The sequence below is a fragment of the Schistocerca cancellata genome, chromosome 6 (assembly GCF_023864275.1).
Source record: "Schistocerca cancellata isolate TAMUIC-IGC-003103 chromosome 6, iqSchCanc2.1, whole genome shotgun sequence".
Taxonomy (NCBI): domain Eukaryota; kingdom Metazoa; phylum Arthropoda; class Insecta; order Orthoptera; family Acrididae; genus Schistocerca; species Schistocerca cancellata.
Window position 1 is genome coordinate 594,385,143 of NC_064631.1, and position 17,907 is coordinate 594,403,049.

The window sequence follows — 17,907 nt, forward strand, 5'->3', positions numbered from 1 at the left end:
AGCGCTTTGTTGTAACTTTTGCTCATTCAGGTTTATTAAGTAAGCTTCTGACGAACAATTTGCTTCCGTCTTGTCACTATAACTCGCAAAAGTCTACGAGACTCGTGATGATGCAGACAAGGCAGTCTAGCTGACGCTTCCGCTGCCCCCGGCGGCAGCTTACCCGAGTACGAGTACATGTATACAGAGGCTACGGGCTTCTAACTCAAAAAGAATCGCCAGCAGCTCCAGCTCAGTGGAAGCGCAGCAGTCAGAAGTTACACATCAGTCAGTCAGAAGTCAGAGACTATCAGTATGTTGACCTCGGAGCAGAATCACAGTACCATGGGAAGCTGACAAAATGGTAGTAGTGAGCCACAAGTGGAATGAGTAAGTCTTACAAATAGTTGGGGGTAACATTTTGTATGGATATCAAATGGAACGACTAAATTGGCTCACCTTTAGATAAAGCAGATGGTAGACTTACTTTCACCATTAGGATAGATACTATGAAAATGCAATCAGTCTATAAACGACATGTTGGGAAGGTGAACCAAAGATTGAGTTTTATTGGCTCAACACTTACAAAACGCATGGAATGTACCAAAGATACTGTCTTCACCATACTTGTCCCAGATCTACTGGGGAATCGCTGCGCAGTATGCGATTTTTACCATTTAGGATTGACGGAGGACATTGGAAAAGTTCAAAAGACGAGCAATTCGTTCGGTACTACCGCTAAATAGGAGAGAGATTCTAAGGGCATGATGCGCGAGTCTGGGTGGCAAAATTAAAACAAAAGCGTTTCCCGTTGCGGCGAGATATTTTCAAGAAATCTGCGTCACCAACTTTCTCTTCCGAATCATTTACGTGCTTATTTTTCGCAAATGTTATTCGAGAGTGGAACGGAGGGAAATAGTCTAAAAGCGGTTCTATGAATCCTGTGCCAATCAAGTAAGTAAGAAATGCAGAATAGTCACGTAATGTAGATGAAGATGACTGATTACAAAATACTCGTGTGACTCTGTTCAAGTCTCTGGGGGCCACATGAGATATGATTAACGCAGGATATTCAACGTAGTCAAAGAATAGTAGAGCAAACGATCACAGGTTTGTTTGATCCACGGGAGACCGTCACGGGGATGAAAATGGGAAACGACAAACGCTTGAAGATAGACACAAATTATCCCGTGAAAGTCCACTTAGCCGGCCGCTGTGGCCGAGCGGTTCTAGGCGCTTCAGTCCGGAACAGCGCTGCTGCTACGACCGCAGGTTCGAATCCTGCCTCGGGCAGGGATGTGTGTGATGTCCTTAGGTTAGTTAGGTTTAAGTAGTTCTAAGTCTTCTAAGTCTAGGGGACTGACGACCTCAGATGTTAAGTCCCATAGTGATCAGAGCCGAAGTCCACTTACTAAGCTTCAGCAACCAGCTTTAAGGTAACACTCTCGAGATATTCTTCGAAACCCTATGCATCGCTCCGAGGAGGATCACGAAGATAAGATCAGACTAACTACAGAGGGCACAGAGGCGTTTAAAGATTCACGCGCTTGACACGTGAATAGAACGAGAAAATCTAATAAACGCATTTCACAGTGGTTTGCAAAGTTTAGACGTAGATGTAAATGTAGATATAACAGACCTGATACTCGCAAAGTGCACCAGTAGCTAAAAAAAGTGATAAATATCATTTTCGCTGATCAGTAACCATTTGAAGCAGAGGGCCATAAAAAAAGCAGTGCAAGGTTTATACCCGAGTCTGCGTTAAACTTAGTAATCACTGCAGCTCTCAGCACATGGACTGTCTGTTATCGTCTTGCAGCGATAAAGCCACGGTCGGGTAGCTCCAAAAATTGAATCTCGAACACACAATGGTTATTGTGCAGATCCGTAAACGGCAGCATTGCCAGCTTTCCAGTGTGATATCTCTGGGTTTATTAAAAAGGCTAACTGGTCCTTTTCCAACAAACCATGTGCGAATGGAAAAAAGCGGGGAGACAGGAGATGAGGGGAAGATCTGGCAACAATTTGAAAACACGATGCAAAGAATTACTGTTATTAATATAATACAATAGTAAATGTATAATATTCGTCTTTTTATACTGAATTTTACAGCACAAGGCAAACATTTAAACTGTCGTACGCCATTTCTAGTTGTTCGTGTGAATGGACTATGAACATCTTGAAAGTCGAAAAGGGGGGGATTTTAAAGTGGTCGGAAGATCATGAAACATGGACGTGTATTTAACTATAGCTCAGTGAAATAAGGCAAGACTGCTAGTGTTCAGGTTACATACTGGCGACACTCCTTGTTTCGAATGATCGCTCCTGTCGCATCCCTTAATACTGACCACTCTTGCTGGGATATCCTGTATATGTCAGCACACAGCTACGGCATACAGCAAAATATTAAACACATATTGGCGTCAGTATTGTCAACTGATAGATACTGCACACTCGTTGAGGCATAGTATATTAAAAAAAAAAGAAAAGAAAAATAAAAAAGAAAGAAAAAGCAGATTACTTCGAGGAGTGCCGGATGTTGACATAACCCAGCCGGCCGGAGTGGCCGTGCGGTTCTAGGCGCTGCAGTCTGGAACCGAGCGACCGCTACGGTCGCAGGTTCTAACCCTCCCTTGGGCATGGATGTATGTTAAGTCCTTACGTTAGTTAGGTTTAATTAGTTCTAAGTTCTAGGCGACTGATGATCTCAGAAGTTAAGTCGCATAGTGTTCGGAGCCATTTGAACCATTTTGACATAACCCATATTTACCTTCATTGCAACGTATTACGAGTACATAGCGTAAAAGGGCTGACGACACTGTCCGATACCTTTGTCCATCCTTAATTAAATACTTTTTAAGTAAAAAGTAGACACTGAGAAAGTATGCACGCAAGTAAAGAGTACGTTTTTCCATTCAAACCAAAAAATATTGTTGCATCATTATACTGCATAAATAAAACAGCTACGAACAGTAAACGGGGGAAAACACACACACACACACACACACACACACACACACACACACACATACATACACACACACATTCTCATCCTTGCGTACAGTTTGACCGAGCAGTGTGATGTAGTGGTTGACTAACTGGACTCTATTTTGTCCAACCGTCCAGATCTAAATTTTCCGTAGTTTCCCTCCCAAAACGCCATTTCTAATTTACTTCTTAATCTTCCTCCTGCCCGAGCTCTTCTCTTCTGTATTCACCTCGCCGACAGGGCGTTAAACCCTTATCATTCTTTTTTTCCTTTGTGTGCAATGACTTGTTGAACGCTTTGTGTTTATATGTTGAATCGTAGGGTCAATTCAGACTATCGATATTTAACGTCGGCTTTGACACGTGACGTAACGGCGACATGACACGTGACGTCAAACGTGCGTCTATATTATTTTCTGGATTGTGAGATGCGGTGTCACATTCACCTGTGGCATAGCCTGAGGTCTAAGTGGAAGGTCATACGTTGACCATGAGAGTAACTGTATTTCTTGTTATGGCACTTATTTTGATCTTGTTATGGCACTTATTTTGCGCATTATTCAGCTTTGATGATTGTTTTTTACCCGCATTTTCATCGCGTCATGGGTCAAAGCAAACGTTTGGTTTAAGTAAGTTCAGTATTTCCGAACCCTTTATAAATTTTGAGTGGTGTATAAAATACGCGGGACGTGCTGAAATAACGATGCTCTTCTATACTTGTCCACTAACCATAGGGGAAACAAGAGACGTTGTAACTGTACTTCGCGCAAGCAGAGTTTCTTTTGGCCGTTGCAAAAGCTTTGTTGGCGAGCAAGGTCTCACGTACTGGGTTCAAAACCCCCCGTTTGGTGGCATTGACTGTCCCACAGGCGCTCTCTTCGCAGCCAAGGACGACACAACAAAAACAAGACACGCCCTCTGCACAATGGAGCTGGCTGGCAGGCTGGTGGCGGCACAAGAAGTGGGTGGCCGGCGCGGACGACGGCAGGAAATGGAAGGGAAGGGAAGGGAAGGGAAGGGAAGGGCGGAGGGCGACTCCTGGAGAGCGGCGGCGTCGGCCGGCCTTCACCCGCGGCTGCCAAACTGAACGAAACTCAGCTCTCGTTTAACCTCAACATAAACATCGCGCGTGTCTCAGACAGAAGGCGCTGTGACTAGTCTGCGTTGTCCATCAAACATTAGGCGACAATGGGTGGTTGTGCTAACGAGCGGCCGCGCGGGATTAGCCGAGCGGCCTGGGGCGCTGCAGTCACGAACTGTGCGGCTGGTCCCGGCGGAGGTCCGAGTCCTCCCTCGGGCATGGGTGTGTGTGTGTTTGTCCTTAGAATACTTTAGGTTAAGCAGCGTGTAAGCTTAGGGACTAATGACCTTGGCAGTTAAGTCCCATAAGATTTCACAAATTTTTAATAAAATATTTTTATTTATTTATTTATTTTACTAACGAGCGCCTGCACTGCCACAGTATGGATTACCGGTAGCATTGCGAGGAGAGGCAGGCTGTCCAAAAATTGGGCTGGGAACCTCTCTCGGTCAAATCAACAGCGTTACAGTTACTAATAAGAGGCAAGTTTTCAGCCCTAAGTTGACAGCTTTTCTTTTGATGAATGTGTCTCTACGTTTGTTACTAAATGAATGGAATGAGTTCTTGTGATGAGGCCTCAAGACTGTATCCTGGTCCAGCAACATTCCTTCAGATTTTACATGGACTCCCGAAATCAGCCGCACAGTCCATGACTGTAGCGCCTTAGACCGCTCGTTATTATTAACCGTCATTTACATAATTACTTCAATAAGAGCACCGGAGACGCCCACGAAATGCTGCATTTGTAAAAAGACGTGATCACCAGTTGCTCGCAGCAGTTCCAGGGAAATCTGAGAAACGTGTTCCTGTGTGCTTGCCTTCAGATCAGCTAGATGCCGAACGTGTCCCTGGTAAAAACGTTCCTTTAGACAGTCCCAGAGCCAAAGTCACATGGATTCAGATCGGATGATCCTGCAGGTCAAGCATTTCGAAAACCTCTCGAGTTAGCACATTCGTGGAAGACTAAACTTCGGTTTCCATGCAGTTGCGCTCTTCCAAAGGTAAATCACCTGCAACACAAGGAGGTCTCGATAACGTGCAGACGTGTGGGTGTATTCTTTTCAAAATGTAGCGGACCGACAATAAAGGCGTTCTGAATCCATACCAGTCACATATCATAAGTGCAATGGCTCTTCGGCACAACATTGGTTTAACAGTACCCCAAATTCGACAGTTCTGGGTAGTCACTGAACCCTATAGTATAAAATGTGCTTCGTCACTCCACAGAATACTTCCCGCCCGCATTTTATCAACTTCGATCCGTGTCAGGAATTGTAAATCAAATCAGAATGTTGCTACGGATCATAAGGTTTCATTTGCTGCACCATCTGGATCTTGCATAGGTCCCAGTGTAAAAGGGACTGTAAAACTTTCTGTACTGTTGACCATGGGATGGACAATTCTCACGACACAGCACAAGCACTGGCACTACGCGGGTGCACGTGTTGCATGATCACTTACAGCAGCGGCAACCTCGTCGATAGCTTCCACAGGGATAGGACGCCCTCCTCTTCCACTCTCATTATGATCTGCTTCAACACATTTACTGGTATCGGGTCTCACCTCAGACCTTTCAGTTGGGGAAACTCTCTCAGTGCAGCACTGTAATTGCTGCCGTTCACATAAAATTGTTTCGCTAACAGCGGACGGTCTGTCTTCTCGATAGCCATGCCAGTCACTCGCGTTATGGCTTGTCAAATGACAGCGTCGTGGATGTCACACTGACACAAAAACAGTGTACAGCGCCAGATTTGCACCTAAAGTTTTTTTTTCAGCTTTAATCGGTTCCGTATTAACGCATTCACATATCTACTATGTTTCGTTGCCATACCGTAATTCAGCCCACAGTGCATCTCCATGAGTAGCTGCATATAAACGATAACTATCCGGTGTATAGTGCGACATAGTATGAGAAAAAGTTGTATGTCACATGAACGGCTGCTCGCAACATTCTTTAACATTGCTTTCAAACACGTTAAAAAAGTTACTGCTCCCCATTACGAAGTCAGTGATTTGAGGTTCGATTCCCCGGCTGTTCCTCAGATTTTTCTGCAATTAATACGATTTTGACTTCTGAAAATCGTAAACGTGAAATAAATTTGCGTTAGACCTAGATTCGGATTTATTGTTAAGTGAGAGACTCCAAAGGAAGAAAGGAAGGTTAGGGTTATCGCCCCGTCAACAACGAGCCCATTAGAGGCGGAGCATAAGCTCGGATTGTTTCAAGGATGGGGAAGGAATTCGGCGGGGCCCTATATAAAAAAATAAAAATAAAATACCCATCTCGGTATTTGCCCAGAGGGATTTAGGGAAATCCCACAGAAAACCTCGATGTGGGTGGTCGGAAGCATATTTGAACCGTCGTCCTCCCGAATGCAAGTCAAGTTGTGCTAACGACTGCGCCACCTGGCTTAGAGATCCCATAGCACCTGGCAGGGAAGTCAGTTAACAACTGGCAAGAGGGTAAGGACGTACTGCCTGCAACGCGTTGAGCGGTTCCGGTCGACGGCGGCTTTTCCTTTTACACACATGCCGAGGAAGATCTCAAATGACAGAATGACAGCATCTACAACACAGACGTAAGCGTCTACAACGCTTGACACATGAACATAATACACACAATAGCAATATACGCCAAACAGCGTATGGGGAATTTCGGAGAGAATTCGTAAATTATCAGTCGTATTAGCAGTGAGTTTCTGAAAGCGTTCAAACAGAATGAACCTACCTCGTCGGATGAAAGAGTTCGTAGCCGTTTCTGTACGGAACGATAACAATGGCTGGCTAATGACCTGCTAAAGAGTGCTGAAGCTTGAAGGCAGATGAGAGCTGTTAGTGCTTTGAAAGCTGACTGGTTACCGTGGAGCAAACACCAATGCCAATCAGAATATGTCGAAGGAGGTACATCGTGTGCGAGCAGTACCCCGTTGCCTCACTTACGGCCTTCAAGTGCGCTCGCCGTCCTAAATTAAAACGCTAGGCGACTCCACAGTCCAAACACGCGCCAACTTAACGAGATGGCACATTGCTTCAACAGATGATGTTCATCCTGAAATAACTAGAGACTTTCTAGTTTTATTCGACACGACAATATGCCATTCTAATCTTGACATAACGTAACCTGGCTTTACAGTTTCCTACGCCTCATATGCTCATCGGATAATGAACACGGCTACGTCGGGCTGATCCCTCGCAAATCTTTCTTCCAAATATAAGACACATTATGGATATGGTTGCTTCCATGTCAGTAATGGTATGTACATACGCGCACCTCACACGACATTTCTAGATATCTTAAGCAGGGCAGAGACTTGTCCATTCTAGTAGATGTAAAAAAAAAAAATAATAATAAGAATAAAAATAAAAATTAAAAACCACACACACACACACACACACACACACACACACACACACACAGAGAGAGAGAGAGAGAGAGAGAGAGAGAGAGAGAGAGAGACAGAGAGAGAGAGAGAGAGGGGGGGGGGCAGAAGTTAGAGTGCACTTCTATTGCGAGCTTAAGCGTCAGTTTAACGATTTGAAAGACCAGTCCGATCGCAAAAGGACCAACTCTGCTTAACTGATATTCTACGGGTCAGCAAACTCAATACATACAACAGTTTCAGAGACAACACCACTCACCTGACATGAACCTCATAAGGCATTCTGGAGAGACTTGGAAGATGGTGAATGCATTTTAATCATATGTCGATTCTTTGCTACACATGTGACCTCGAGACCAGTGTCTGGAATCTAGTGTCTTACGACACCCTCCTTATAATATTAATTTTAAAATAACATTGGCTAAACAGAGAAAAAAAATTACATAAAAATCGAAGCAATGAAGCGTTCACCCGTGAGGATGTCTGAAGTGCCAATCAGCGACTGAAGCGATTTGTCATCGTCTCAACCTCCACAAGATTTCTCGTGCATCATTACTGGTTTACCTATCAAAACTCGTTGGAACAGAATACTAACGTAACTAATTTCTGAGAGAAGTAGGTAGGGAATGATTGACATTTATGTCGCACATTGGTTACACGCACGGCACATGCGACAACTGCATGCAAATTTTGTACATTAAGATTATCTTATACATTAAGTGAGACCGAGCGAGGTGGCGCAGTGGCTAGCACACTGGACTCGCATTCGGGAGGACGACGGTTCAATCCCGCGTCCGGCCATCCTGATTTAGGTTTTCCGTGATTTCCCTAAATCGCTCCAGGCAAATGCCGGGATGGTTCCTTTGAAAGGGCACGGCCGACTTCCTTCCCCGTCCCTCCCTAATCCGATGAGACCGATGAACTCGCTGTCTGGTCTCCTCCCCCAAACAGTCCTACAGTCCATTAAGTGAGAGAAAAGATGTGTTTTGTTACGAATGTGCTCCAGAGAGAGCTTTTGCAGCGACTTGTTAATCACCAACTAGGTTTTGAGCACAGAAAAAAAATACAGAGGAGCACGAGCGAGGAACGGCTTAACGTCGAACGACCACTTGATACCATTTGTCGGAAGGTGAGATTCACTGTTCACCAGTCTGGGACGGCTAAATAGAAGGATAGAGAAGAGCGTCGCGCTTCAAAGAATGGATCCGTCGGCGCGAGAGTGTAATAGAGTTTCTCGACAAACTTTAGTGACGGATGCTGCAACCGAGGCGGCGTGCAATACGGAGAGAAATTCCAAGAGAGTACGTTCCGGTAAGAGTCGGGCCAACATATTACTTCCTCCTCACTAGCCGAAACGGATAGTCGAGTATTGAGGTCAGACGGCAATGAATATTCAGACCTGTCCTGACGTGCCGTGACGTGCGTGTAGCGTCGCGACGGTGCGGACGGCCAAGGCGAGAGCGGCCGCCGCTCCGGCGCTGTTTGCGCCCACCACCGTCATTGTTACACCCGTCCCATCCTGCCCCCGCGCTCTGAATACAAAACTCCCTGCTGGCGGAGCCTTCGCCTCTGCGGCTAACACGTCTTTCATTAGGAAACAATAGCGGCCACATCATGTGCGACGCATATCCGGTATTTACCGCTAAACGGCACCAAATCGGCCTCTTTGGCCGTACATCATTCGCGTACTCGGACTTCGCTGCACGATTCTTCAGGCACTAGCAGTAGAAAATTGTCTCTCACAAAATTTCGCCCTGCACATAAAAGTCCGGGAACACTTTCAATTGTTTATTGCACAAGAACCAAATATTGTACAGATATCATACAGTTACAGATTTTTTTTTTTGTGTGTACCGCCACAGCGTAGTTTGGTAATTTGCCTCCCAAACATGATGAGTTCAGGTGCGGAACGAGCTTTCTGTCTGTTGCAGTTCGGCAAATGCTTCAAATGGCTCTGAGCACTGTGGGACTTAACATCTGAGGTCATCAGTCCCCTAGAACTTAGAACTAATTAAACCTAATTAACCTAAGGACATCAAACACATCCATGCCCGAGGCAGGATTCGAACCTGCGACCGTAGCGGTCGCGCGGTTCCAGACTGAAGCGCCTAGAGCCGCATGGCCACTGCGGCCGCCAGTTCGATAAAAATACCAGATCTCACTCCGGGTGACTTTTTTCTGTAGGTACAGCGCCTCTACCACGTGATGTAGCAGAGCTCCGGGAGAGTATACGTGAAGCGACTGCCACAGTCAACGATGCCATGCTGGGACGGGTATGGCAAGGATTCGATTACCATATTGACGTCTGCCGGGTCACTCATGGTTCCCATATCGCATGTTTGTAAAGTTTCTCTTCAAAATGCAATAAGTATGACATCTGTACAGTGTTTAGTTCTTGTGCAATAAATAATTGAAAGTGTTCCCGGACTTTATGTACACCCTGTATTTCCGGCATAAAATGGGCGTTAAAGATTGGCAATCTGGCAACACTGTAATCACATGTACAGTAACTACCTCTGTCACCCTACAGGAGTAGTGCTGTGCAGTGGCCAGCGTTTTGGGATAGCATACGGAAGGACGAAGGCTCGATTCTGGGTATAGGCGCATTTGTTTTTATTTGCTAATTTCACTCTACCATATAATACTGTATTATACACCGTTTCTTAAGCTGCATGTATTCGATATTTACATAGAACATGTTTGGAAATTATTTGCAAAGCTGACCGGTGACGTCACGCCATAACGAAATGTATTGAACCTGAATGTGACAAGAATAACAGAAAGTATTAATCGAAGGGAGCATTAACGGAGTCTACAGAGACAACGGGTTTGAAATTTAGTAGATGTGGTAGTGTGAAATAATTCGTATCCACGACGAGCAAAAGGCTTCTTTCAAAGCTGACCAGTGAAAACGATTGCACCTCCATTTCTGTGTTCGTAGTGTGTAAGTGCAAATGTTTTGCGGAAGACCCCCTGCAATCGCTGTATGACGATCAAGACGCAAAATACCGTACCACGCAAACTACATTTAACAAATAAAAACAATTACGCCAAGACCCGCACTCGAACCCTTGATCTCCGGCATGCTGACCCAAAACTCTATCTACTGCACCAACTGCACAGCACTACTCCCATATGCAGACAGAGGTAGTTGCCGTACACATGATTATAGTGTTGCCAGACTGCCAACCTTTAACGTCCGTTTACTGTAGGAAATATGGGCAGGACGAAACTTTGTGCGACTACTCTATACCAGAATACATCTGCCGTGAAGGAGTTGTCGACAGAAAGGGAGAGAAGTTAAATGTTAACGTTCAGTCGACGTCAACTCATTATGTATCGAGCAAAAGGTGTCAATGAGAGAGCAAATTGGTTGCGGGTATGTTCAAGTACCCTGTCCATCGTTCACTACCAGTGGTTTAATGTACCAGGCAGAACCAAAATCTGGACATTGCTTTTCCTGCATACGAAGGAAGGAACGAAGACTGCGCTTTAACTTTCCTCGACGTCGAGGACATCAGAGACGGTGAAAAACTTCGTACTGGAGAAGGAATGGGATAGAAATCGGATTTGTCTTTTTCGAAGCGACTATCCCTTCATTTGCCGCATGTTATTTAGAAAAATAATGAAAACCTAATTCTGGATGCCCGAACGGGGATCTGACTCCCTCTCGTACGTGAGTATAGTACCTTAATCACTTATTATTACTATTATTGTTGCTTTTATTAACCACTGTGCAATTCCCCACACGGCAGGTACAATTGAGAAGAGACAATTACTCAGTTCTGTACCATTACATATCGCTCCTCTTGTGTCGAGCACAATTTCAGCAAGACAATCATTTTTACGTGTAATACCGCATTACTACTCAAACTAATCTGTTACATGTTCACATGTATATTAAATACTAGAGTCATGCTACCGTTGATCTTTTTCTTTTTTTTTTTTCAAAATATGCGCGCAAAGTATCCGCGTGAAACCTGAACAGAATTGCATTACTCTTTTTGCACGCAATGTTGCTTGCCCACGGTCAGATAAGTAATGAATACTGTGCCACAGGGAATCGGTGGATGAAAATTATGGAAAATAAAGTAACTTAGAGATTTCTAGGAACGTCGCTGTACGTGGCAATTATTCGTAGGCTGAAAGTAACTAAAACTAGAGGTTTTATATTAATAAAGAAAAGAAAATAATAAAAATAAGTGTGACAGAAAACAGGACTGTTGGATGACTTCATTACAAGTAGGAACATTTACTCATACGCAAATTATCCTTGGTGTCGAACCTTACCTGTACCACGTGGACTTCTGAAGTTGTCAACAGGTTAGTTAAGGAGCTGCAGTTTGTCCACATTGCTTGGAATTTGTTAAGGTCTGCGAGAAATTTACAGAAATAACACAGTCAGCTTCATTCACTCTTTTTTCCAACATTTACTGACACGATGCGTTTCGGCAGCATACTGTCATCATCAAAAGCCCCACTCTCACTTACATTAGAATTATTAATCAAAGATTCGTGTGAAGTGAGGAAAAGATGTTTTATTGGGAGTGCCAGTGAAGTCATGTTCCGGATGTTATTGGCCCTGTCCTGGAAGGTTAATTTATTTTCGAGTGCACCATCATGTATGTCGTATATCTAAATAATCTCAGTTATATCTTTACTTACATGTTGTGAGAATATATCTTTATCCGGCACACGCAGCACAGGAATAAATCCAGCCCCATCAGTTCAAACTTGCTCAAACCGTATTCTCAGGAAATTAAAGTAAAGATAACACTGACATTATTGACGTATACGCCATAGATAATAACACACAGTAAAATAGTATTTCCCAAAGCGGCAATAATATTGGGAACATAGCCACACAGACATAACCACAAAAAATCTTCTTGTCATTTCACATGAAACTATAATTAATAATTGATGTACAGCTAGAAAATTTAAGGTTGTCCGACGACATGGTAATTATGTCACAGATAGCAAACGACTTGTAAGAACAGTTGACAGGTATGAAGAGCCTCTTCAAATTAGGTTGCACGACGGATATTAACAAAAGCAAAACAGGGATCACGGGATAGAGCCTAATTAAATCAGACTACACTGAGAAAGTTAGATTAGGAAATGAGACAGTAAAAGCTGTCTATAAGTTTTGCTATTTCGGCAGCGAAAGAACTAATGATGGCAGATGATATAAGATGCACAATAACAATAGCAAGAAGGGCACTGCTGGAAGGGGAAAAAATCTGTTAACATCGAATATAAATGTGTTTGGAAGAGTTTTCTGAAAGTATTTGTATCGGGTGTAGCCTCGTACGGATGTGAAACACGGACGATAAGAAGTTCAGGCAGCAATAGTATAGACGCATTTCAAATGAAGCGCCATAAAACAATACTGAAAATTTGATGGGTAGATTGAATAACGAATGAGGAGGTACTGAATCGAACTGAAAAAAAGAAAAAAAAAACAGAGATACGTGACAGAACATGGCTAAAAGAAAGTATCGGTTGGTAGGGTACATTCTGAAGCACCAAGGAATGGTTAATTAGTTAATGGTGGCAAAAACTGTAGAGGGAGATCCAAAAGACTGAACACTGAGGTGACAAAAGTCATGTGTCTAATAATCGTGTGAGCAACTCGACATGGCATGGCCTCACTGCTTTGTTGACAACTTTGATCCATGGCATCGTGGGGTCTGCGTCACACTTGAACCCTACCATTCGCCCTTACCAATTTGAATCGGAACTCAACCGACCAGGCCACGGTTTTCCTGTCGTCTATGGTACAATCGATATGATGACGAGCATAAGACAGGCGATGCACGGATGTCGCGCTCTTAGGAAAGGCATTTGTGTCAGTCGTCTGCAGCCACAGCCAATTAAGGCCAAATTTCACCGCACTGTCCTAACGGATACGTTCGTCGTACGTCTCACATTCATTTCTGCGATTATTTGACGAAGTGCTTGTCTGTTTGCACTGTCAACTCTACCCGTTGCTTTCGGTCGTTAAGTGAAGACCGTCCGCACTGCGTTCTCTGTGGTGAGAGGTAATGAATGCCTGAAATGTGGTATTCTCAGCACACTCTTGACACTGTGCATCTCGGAATATTGAATTCCCTAATGATTTCCGAAACAGAATGGCCCATGCGTCTAGCTCCAACTACCATTCCGCGTTCTGAGTACGTTAATTCCCGTCGTGCAGCACTAATCGTGTGGGAAACTTTTCGCACGAATCATCTGAGTACAAATGACGCATCGTGTCAATAAATGTTGGGGAAAAAAAGTGAATGAAGCTGACTGTGTTATTTTACAAATTTCTCGCAGACCTCAACAAATATCTAGCAATGTGGACAAACTGAAGCTCGTTAACTAAACTGTTGACAACTTCCGAAGTCCACGTGGTACAGGTAGAGTTCGAAACCAAAGATAATTTACGTATGAGTAACTGTTTTACCTTATAATGAATTCATCCAACAGCCCTGTTTTCTAACACACTTATTTTTATTATTTTATTTTATTTATTAATCTAAAACCTCTAGTTTTAGTTACTTTCGACCTACGAATAATTGCCACGTACAGCGACGTACGTAGAAATCTGTACGTTACTTTATTTTCCATAATTTTCATACACCGATTCCCTGTGGCACAGTATTCATCACTTATCTGACCGGTAGTGGACGAGCAACATTGTGTGCAAAAAGAGTAATGCAATACTGTTCAGGTTTTATGCGGATAATTTCCGCGCATATTTTGAAAAAAAATGATCAACGGTAGCATGACTCTAGCATTTAATGTATTGTGTAGTGAAACATTTGAACAACCGTAACAGTTTAGTTTAAGTAATAAGGCGGTATTACACGTAAAAATGAACTGCCCTTTTATACTCTGTAAACGCGATGCTATCGGCATCTGAGTATGTGCATATCACTATCGCCTACATGACTTCCATCACCTCAGTGTGTCTTGTACAAGTTATGCAGTGATGAAGAGGCTTGGACAAGATAGATTAGGGTGGAGAGCCGCATGAAACCAGTCTTCGGACTGAGGACCACAAGAGGGAACGGTTAGGCTCCTAATGATTGCGGCTTACTGGAAGGCATCGTGTCAGTAAGTGTAGGAAAATAAACGTGACTGAAGCTGAAGAAGTGTTATTTTGTCAATTAGTAAACAACGTTTCATGAACGAGAGCTTTTGTTAATGTTGATAATTTGCGTGCTGAGACAGTAGCCTGTGGTGAGTCTCTCTGCGGCCATCTGGAGTGAAGCCGGCCGACAGGGGAGAGCAGAGTGGAGTGGAGCCGGCTGGCCTGCCCCCTGCCTGGGCCGGATGTTTGCGTCGCGTAGCCGCGGCCGTAGCGCACAAAAACAACTTGTTTGCAGCGGCCAGCTGGCTCGGTCGATAACCAGCCGCCGCCTCTCCCGCCGAGCCCGGCTCCGCGCCACCTGCCCTTGTTGCTCGCTCTCCTTCACCAGGATACGACAGGCCAACGCAAACGCCGCTGCCCGTTAACCCGCGCGCACTGCGTGTTGGAAATCCTCCGCTTCTACTCCAGTAGTGCCCGACAAGGAAAACTGGAGTTCGAGGCATCGTGGACAGCACTGTTGTGTTTGCGCATGAGAAATGCAAAGACGGGGATAGCTGCAGCGTACTACACGTGCACTAAGTATGGGAGAAGCCGACCGGTTGAAGCCGATACCTGTATTTTAGTTCAGAACAAACGGTATTTTTCTGCTCTCGGTTACAACAGGTGCTTTTCTTTTTTACTGATAACGGGTAAAAAGACGAAATATCAATTAGTAATTTTTTCGTTTTTAGATACACTTTTTTTACAGAATGAGTAATTTTTATTCATAATATTTGCATTACTTTGAAACATTGAGTTACTGTAGAAAATGGAAAATGGGATCAGTGCTGTTTCAATAACAATGTCGACACAAATGAGCAACTAACACGTGGCACAAGAATTCGTATAACACTGCCGAGACAATAACGTACGTTTTACCATATGGCGTGGTCCATTACATGGTACGTGTATACATGCAGTGTGCAACACTTTCTCTATCTGTTCTAGAGGTAGTTTGTCGTCTTCGGATATCAGTTGCATTACAAAAGTGGCACCATCCGTAGTCTGGAACTTTCAACGACGTGCAGTGTCAATGAAGTACTGTGCTCCATTTGCTCTGAAAGATTGAAAACGGGAGGAGCCACAAGGAATTTGTAACATAATATACGGTGAAACTTAGAGCCGGCCGGGGGTGACCAAGCGGTTAAAGGCGCTTCAGTCTGGAACCGCGCGACCGCTACGGTCGCAGTTTCGAATCCTGCCTCGGGCTTGAATGTGTGTGATGTCCTTAGGTTAGTTAGGTTTAAGTAGTTCTAACTTCTAGGGGACTGAAGACCTCAGAAGTTAAGTCCCATAGTGCTCAGAGCCATTTGAACCATTTGTGAAACATAGAACTTAACCGTTCGTTCATAGCTTGCAATAAAAATAGAAAACAGCTGATTAGCTGCCTGTATCTACGTATTATGCTTTTATCTACTTGTGACTCTTGAGAACGGACGAATTAACACGAAAAGAGCTCTGAGCACTATGGGACTTCTGAGGTCATCAGTCCCCTAGAACTTAGAACTACTTAAACCTAACTAACCTAAGGACATCACACACATCCATGCCCGAGACAGGATTCGAACCTGCGACCGTAGCGGTCGCGCGGCTCCAGACTGTAGCGCCTAGAACCTCTCGGCCAAATCGGCCGGCTTAACACGAAAAAATTGGTCTTCAGCCTGAGTTTTTACTCTTTAGCACTGACTATTCGTAATGTCCAAATAGTAGTATGATCTACGACTACAACATGATTTATGTGCAGTTTCAAGAAAATACGATAAATACAAGAATACTGATCATTTTTTTTGTAGTGGTCAACCACTTACCATTTTTCGAGAAAATCGGTGGACTGGCTGTGCTTTCTTTTATTTCCATATGTAATTTGATATTTTGATTGTATGTATCTTAAAACTGAGGGCGTCAAAATTCTTCAATCTTTGTTCGACTTCTATTTTTAATTCAGAAAAAAAGGAATAAAAAACGGAAAATCGGTTATTTCGGAAACTGGTTTTTTGAGTGGTTTCAATAGTCCGGTTAAACTGAGGTTGAAAAAATCGATATAATCGAAACCCGGCTGCTTCAGAGATAGCCGCCTTCCCTCACGCGCACCCCGTCACTTCTGTCGCTGAGGTGGCTGATGACAACAGCTGTGTCAGCTGACACGGAATGACTTCGACTGGTCTTGACTGCTTTCTGACAGCTGCAATTGTGCCTTTACTGCGACTACGTCAACGGAAGCAAATGGGCATATGGACACAACAATCGATTAAACATTATGTTTATTTGAGTTTTACATTCATATTTATGGACATATAAGACTCATTAAACACAGTGTTGTCTGACAGCTAAGGTAGGTACCTTACGGAAAGCTGTCGATACGGGTCAGCTTTTATTCGACCTGTGTTACTTCACCACTTTCTTCTGCCACCTCACCGGCAGTCCTCTTACAGTGGATCTGCCACGCATTTAAATGTCTAGCAGCAGTTACTGATAAGCATTTCTGTTCTGCAACATCCCTAATACACTGTCACTTTCTCAGCACTCACGCACAGTGTAACGCATTTGAATCTACTTCCCGTCTAAATAAGTGACCGGTAGTTTAGACTCCGATTTTTCACTTTTTCGTAAAACCCTTACGTAATTTTGTGCCATCTTCGTAACTACGTTTTGTCGTTGACATATAATTGTCCATATAGCACGGAACATTTTAAAACTGAATCCCACAGCAACTTTTTTTCTCGAATGTTCCTTTTCTTATCCTCAAGTCTAGTTCCGCTGTCGGCCGTTGTGACAGAGCGGTTCTAGGCGCTTCAGTCTGGAACGGCGCTGCTGCTACAGTCGCAGGTTAGAATCCTATCTCGGGCATGGATGTGTGTGATGTCCTTAGATTAGTTAGGTTTAAGTAGTTCTAAGTCTAGCGGACTGATGACCTCAGATGTTAAGTCCCATAGTGCTCAGAGCCATTTGAATTTGAGCCTAGTTCCGCTCAACAGAAGGTGTGACGTTTTCACCATCAACCACATTCACAGGTCGCCTCACAACATTCCATAATGCACTTTAAATGGCAACATTTATACCAATCGCCAACAAAACCAATGATAACGACAAAGATTCTTTGGAAGAAAGTTTTTACGTCTGTATCTTCATACTCAGTAACCATCTTACACTGTTGGCGAATGTTACTTGTAGTACAATTTTCTTTCCAAACCCCCCCCCCCCCAATCCACCTACCCACCCTCCATTCGCAAATGGTGCGTGCAAACGAACACGGTTGGTTGGTTGATTCGGATGACGGAACCAGGCAGCGAGGCCATCGGATTAGTGACTGATGGGGGAGGAAGTCTGTCGTGCCCTTCCACAAGAATCATCCCGACGTT

General features: G+C 44.0%; 1 protein-coding gene across 2 annotated transcripts in view; it reads right to left on the reverse strand.

Annotated features, from left to right (window-relative positions):
- The window catches only part of LOC126088618 (xaa-Pro dipeptidase), an 884,445-nt gene that overhangs the window by 182,807 nt on the left and 683,731 nt on the right, over window positions 1–17,907 (reverse strand). The gene's annotated exons all lie outside the window — the stretch shown is intronic.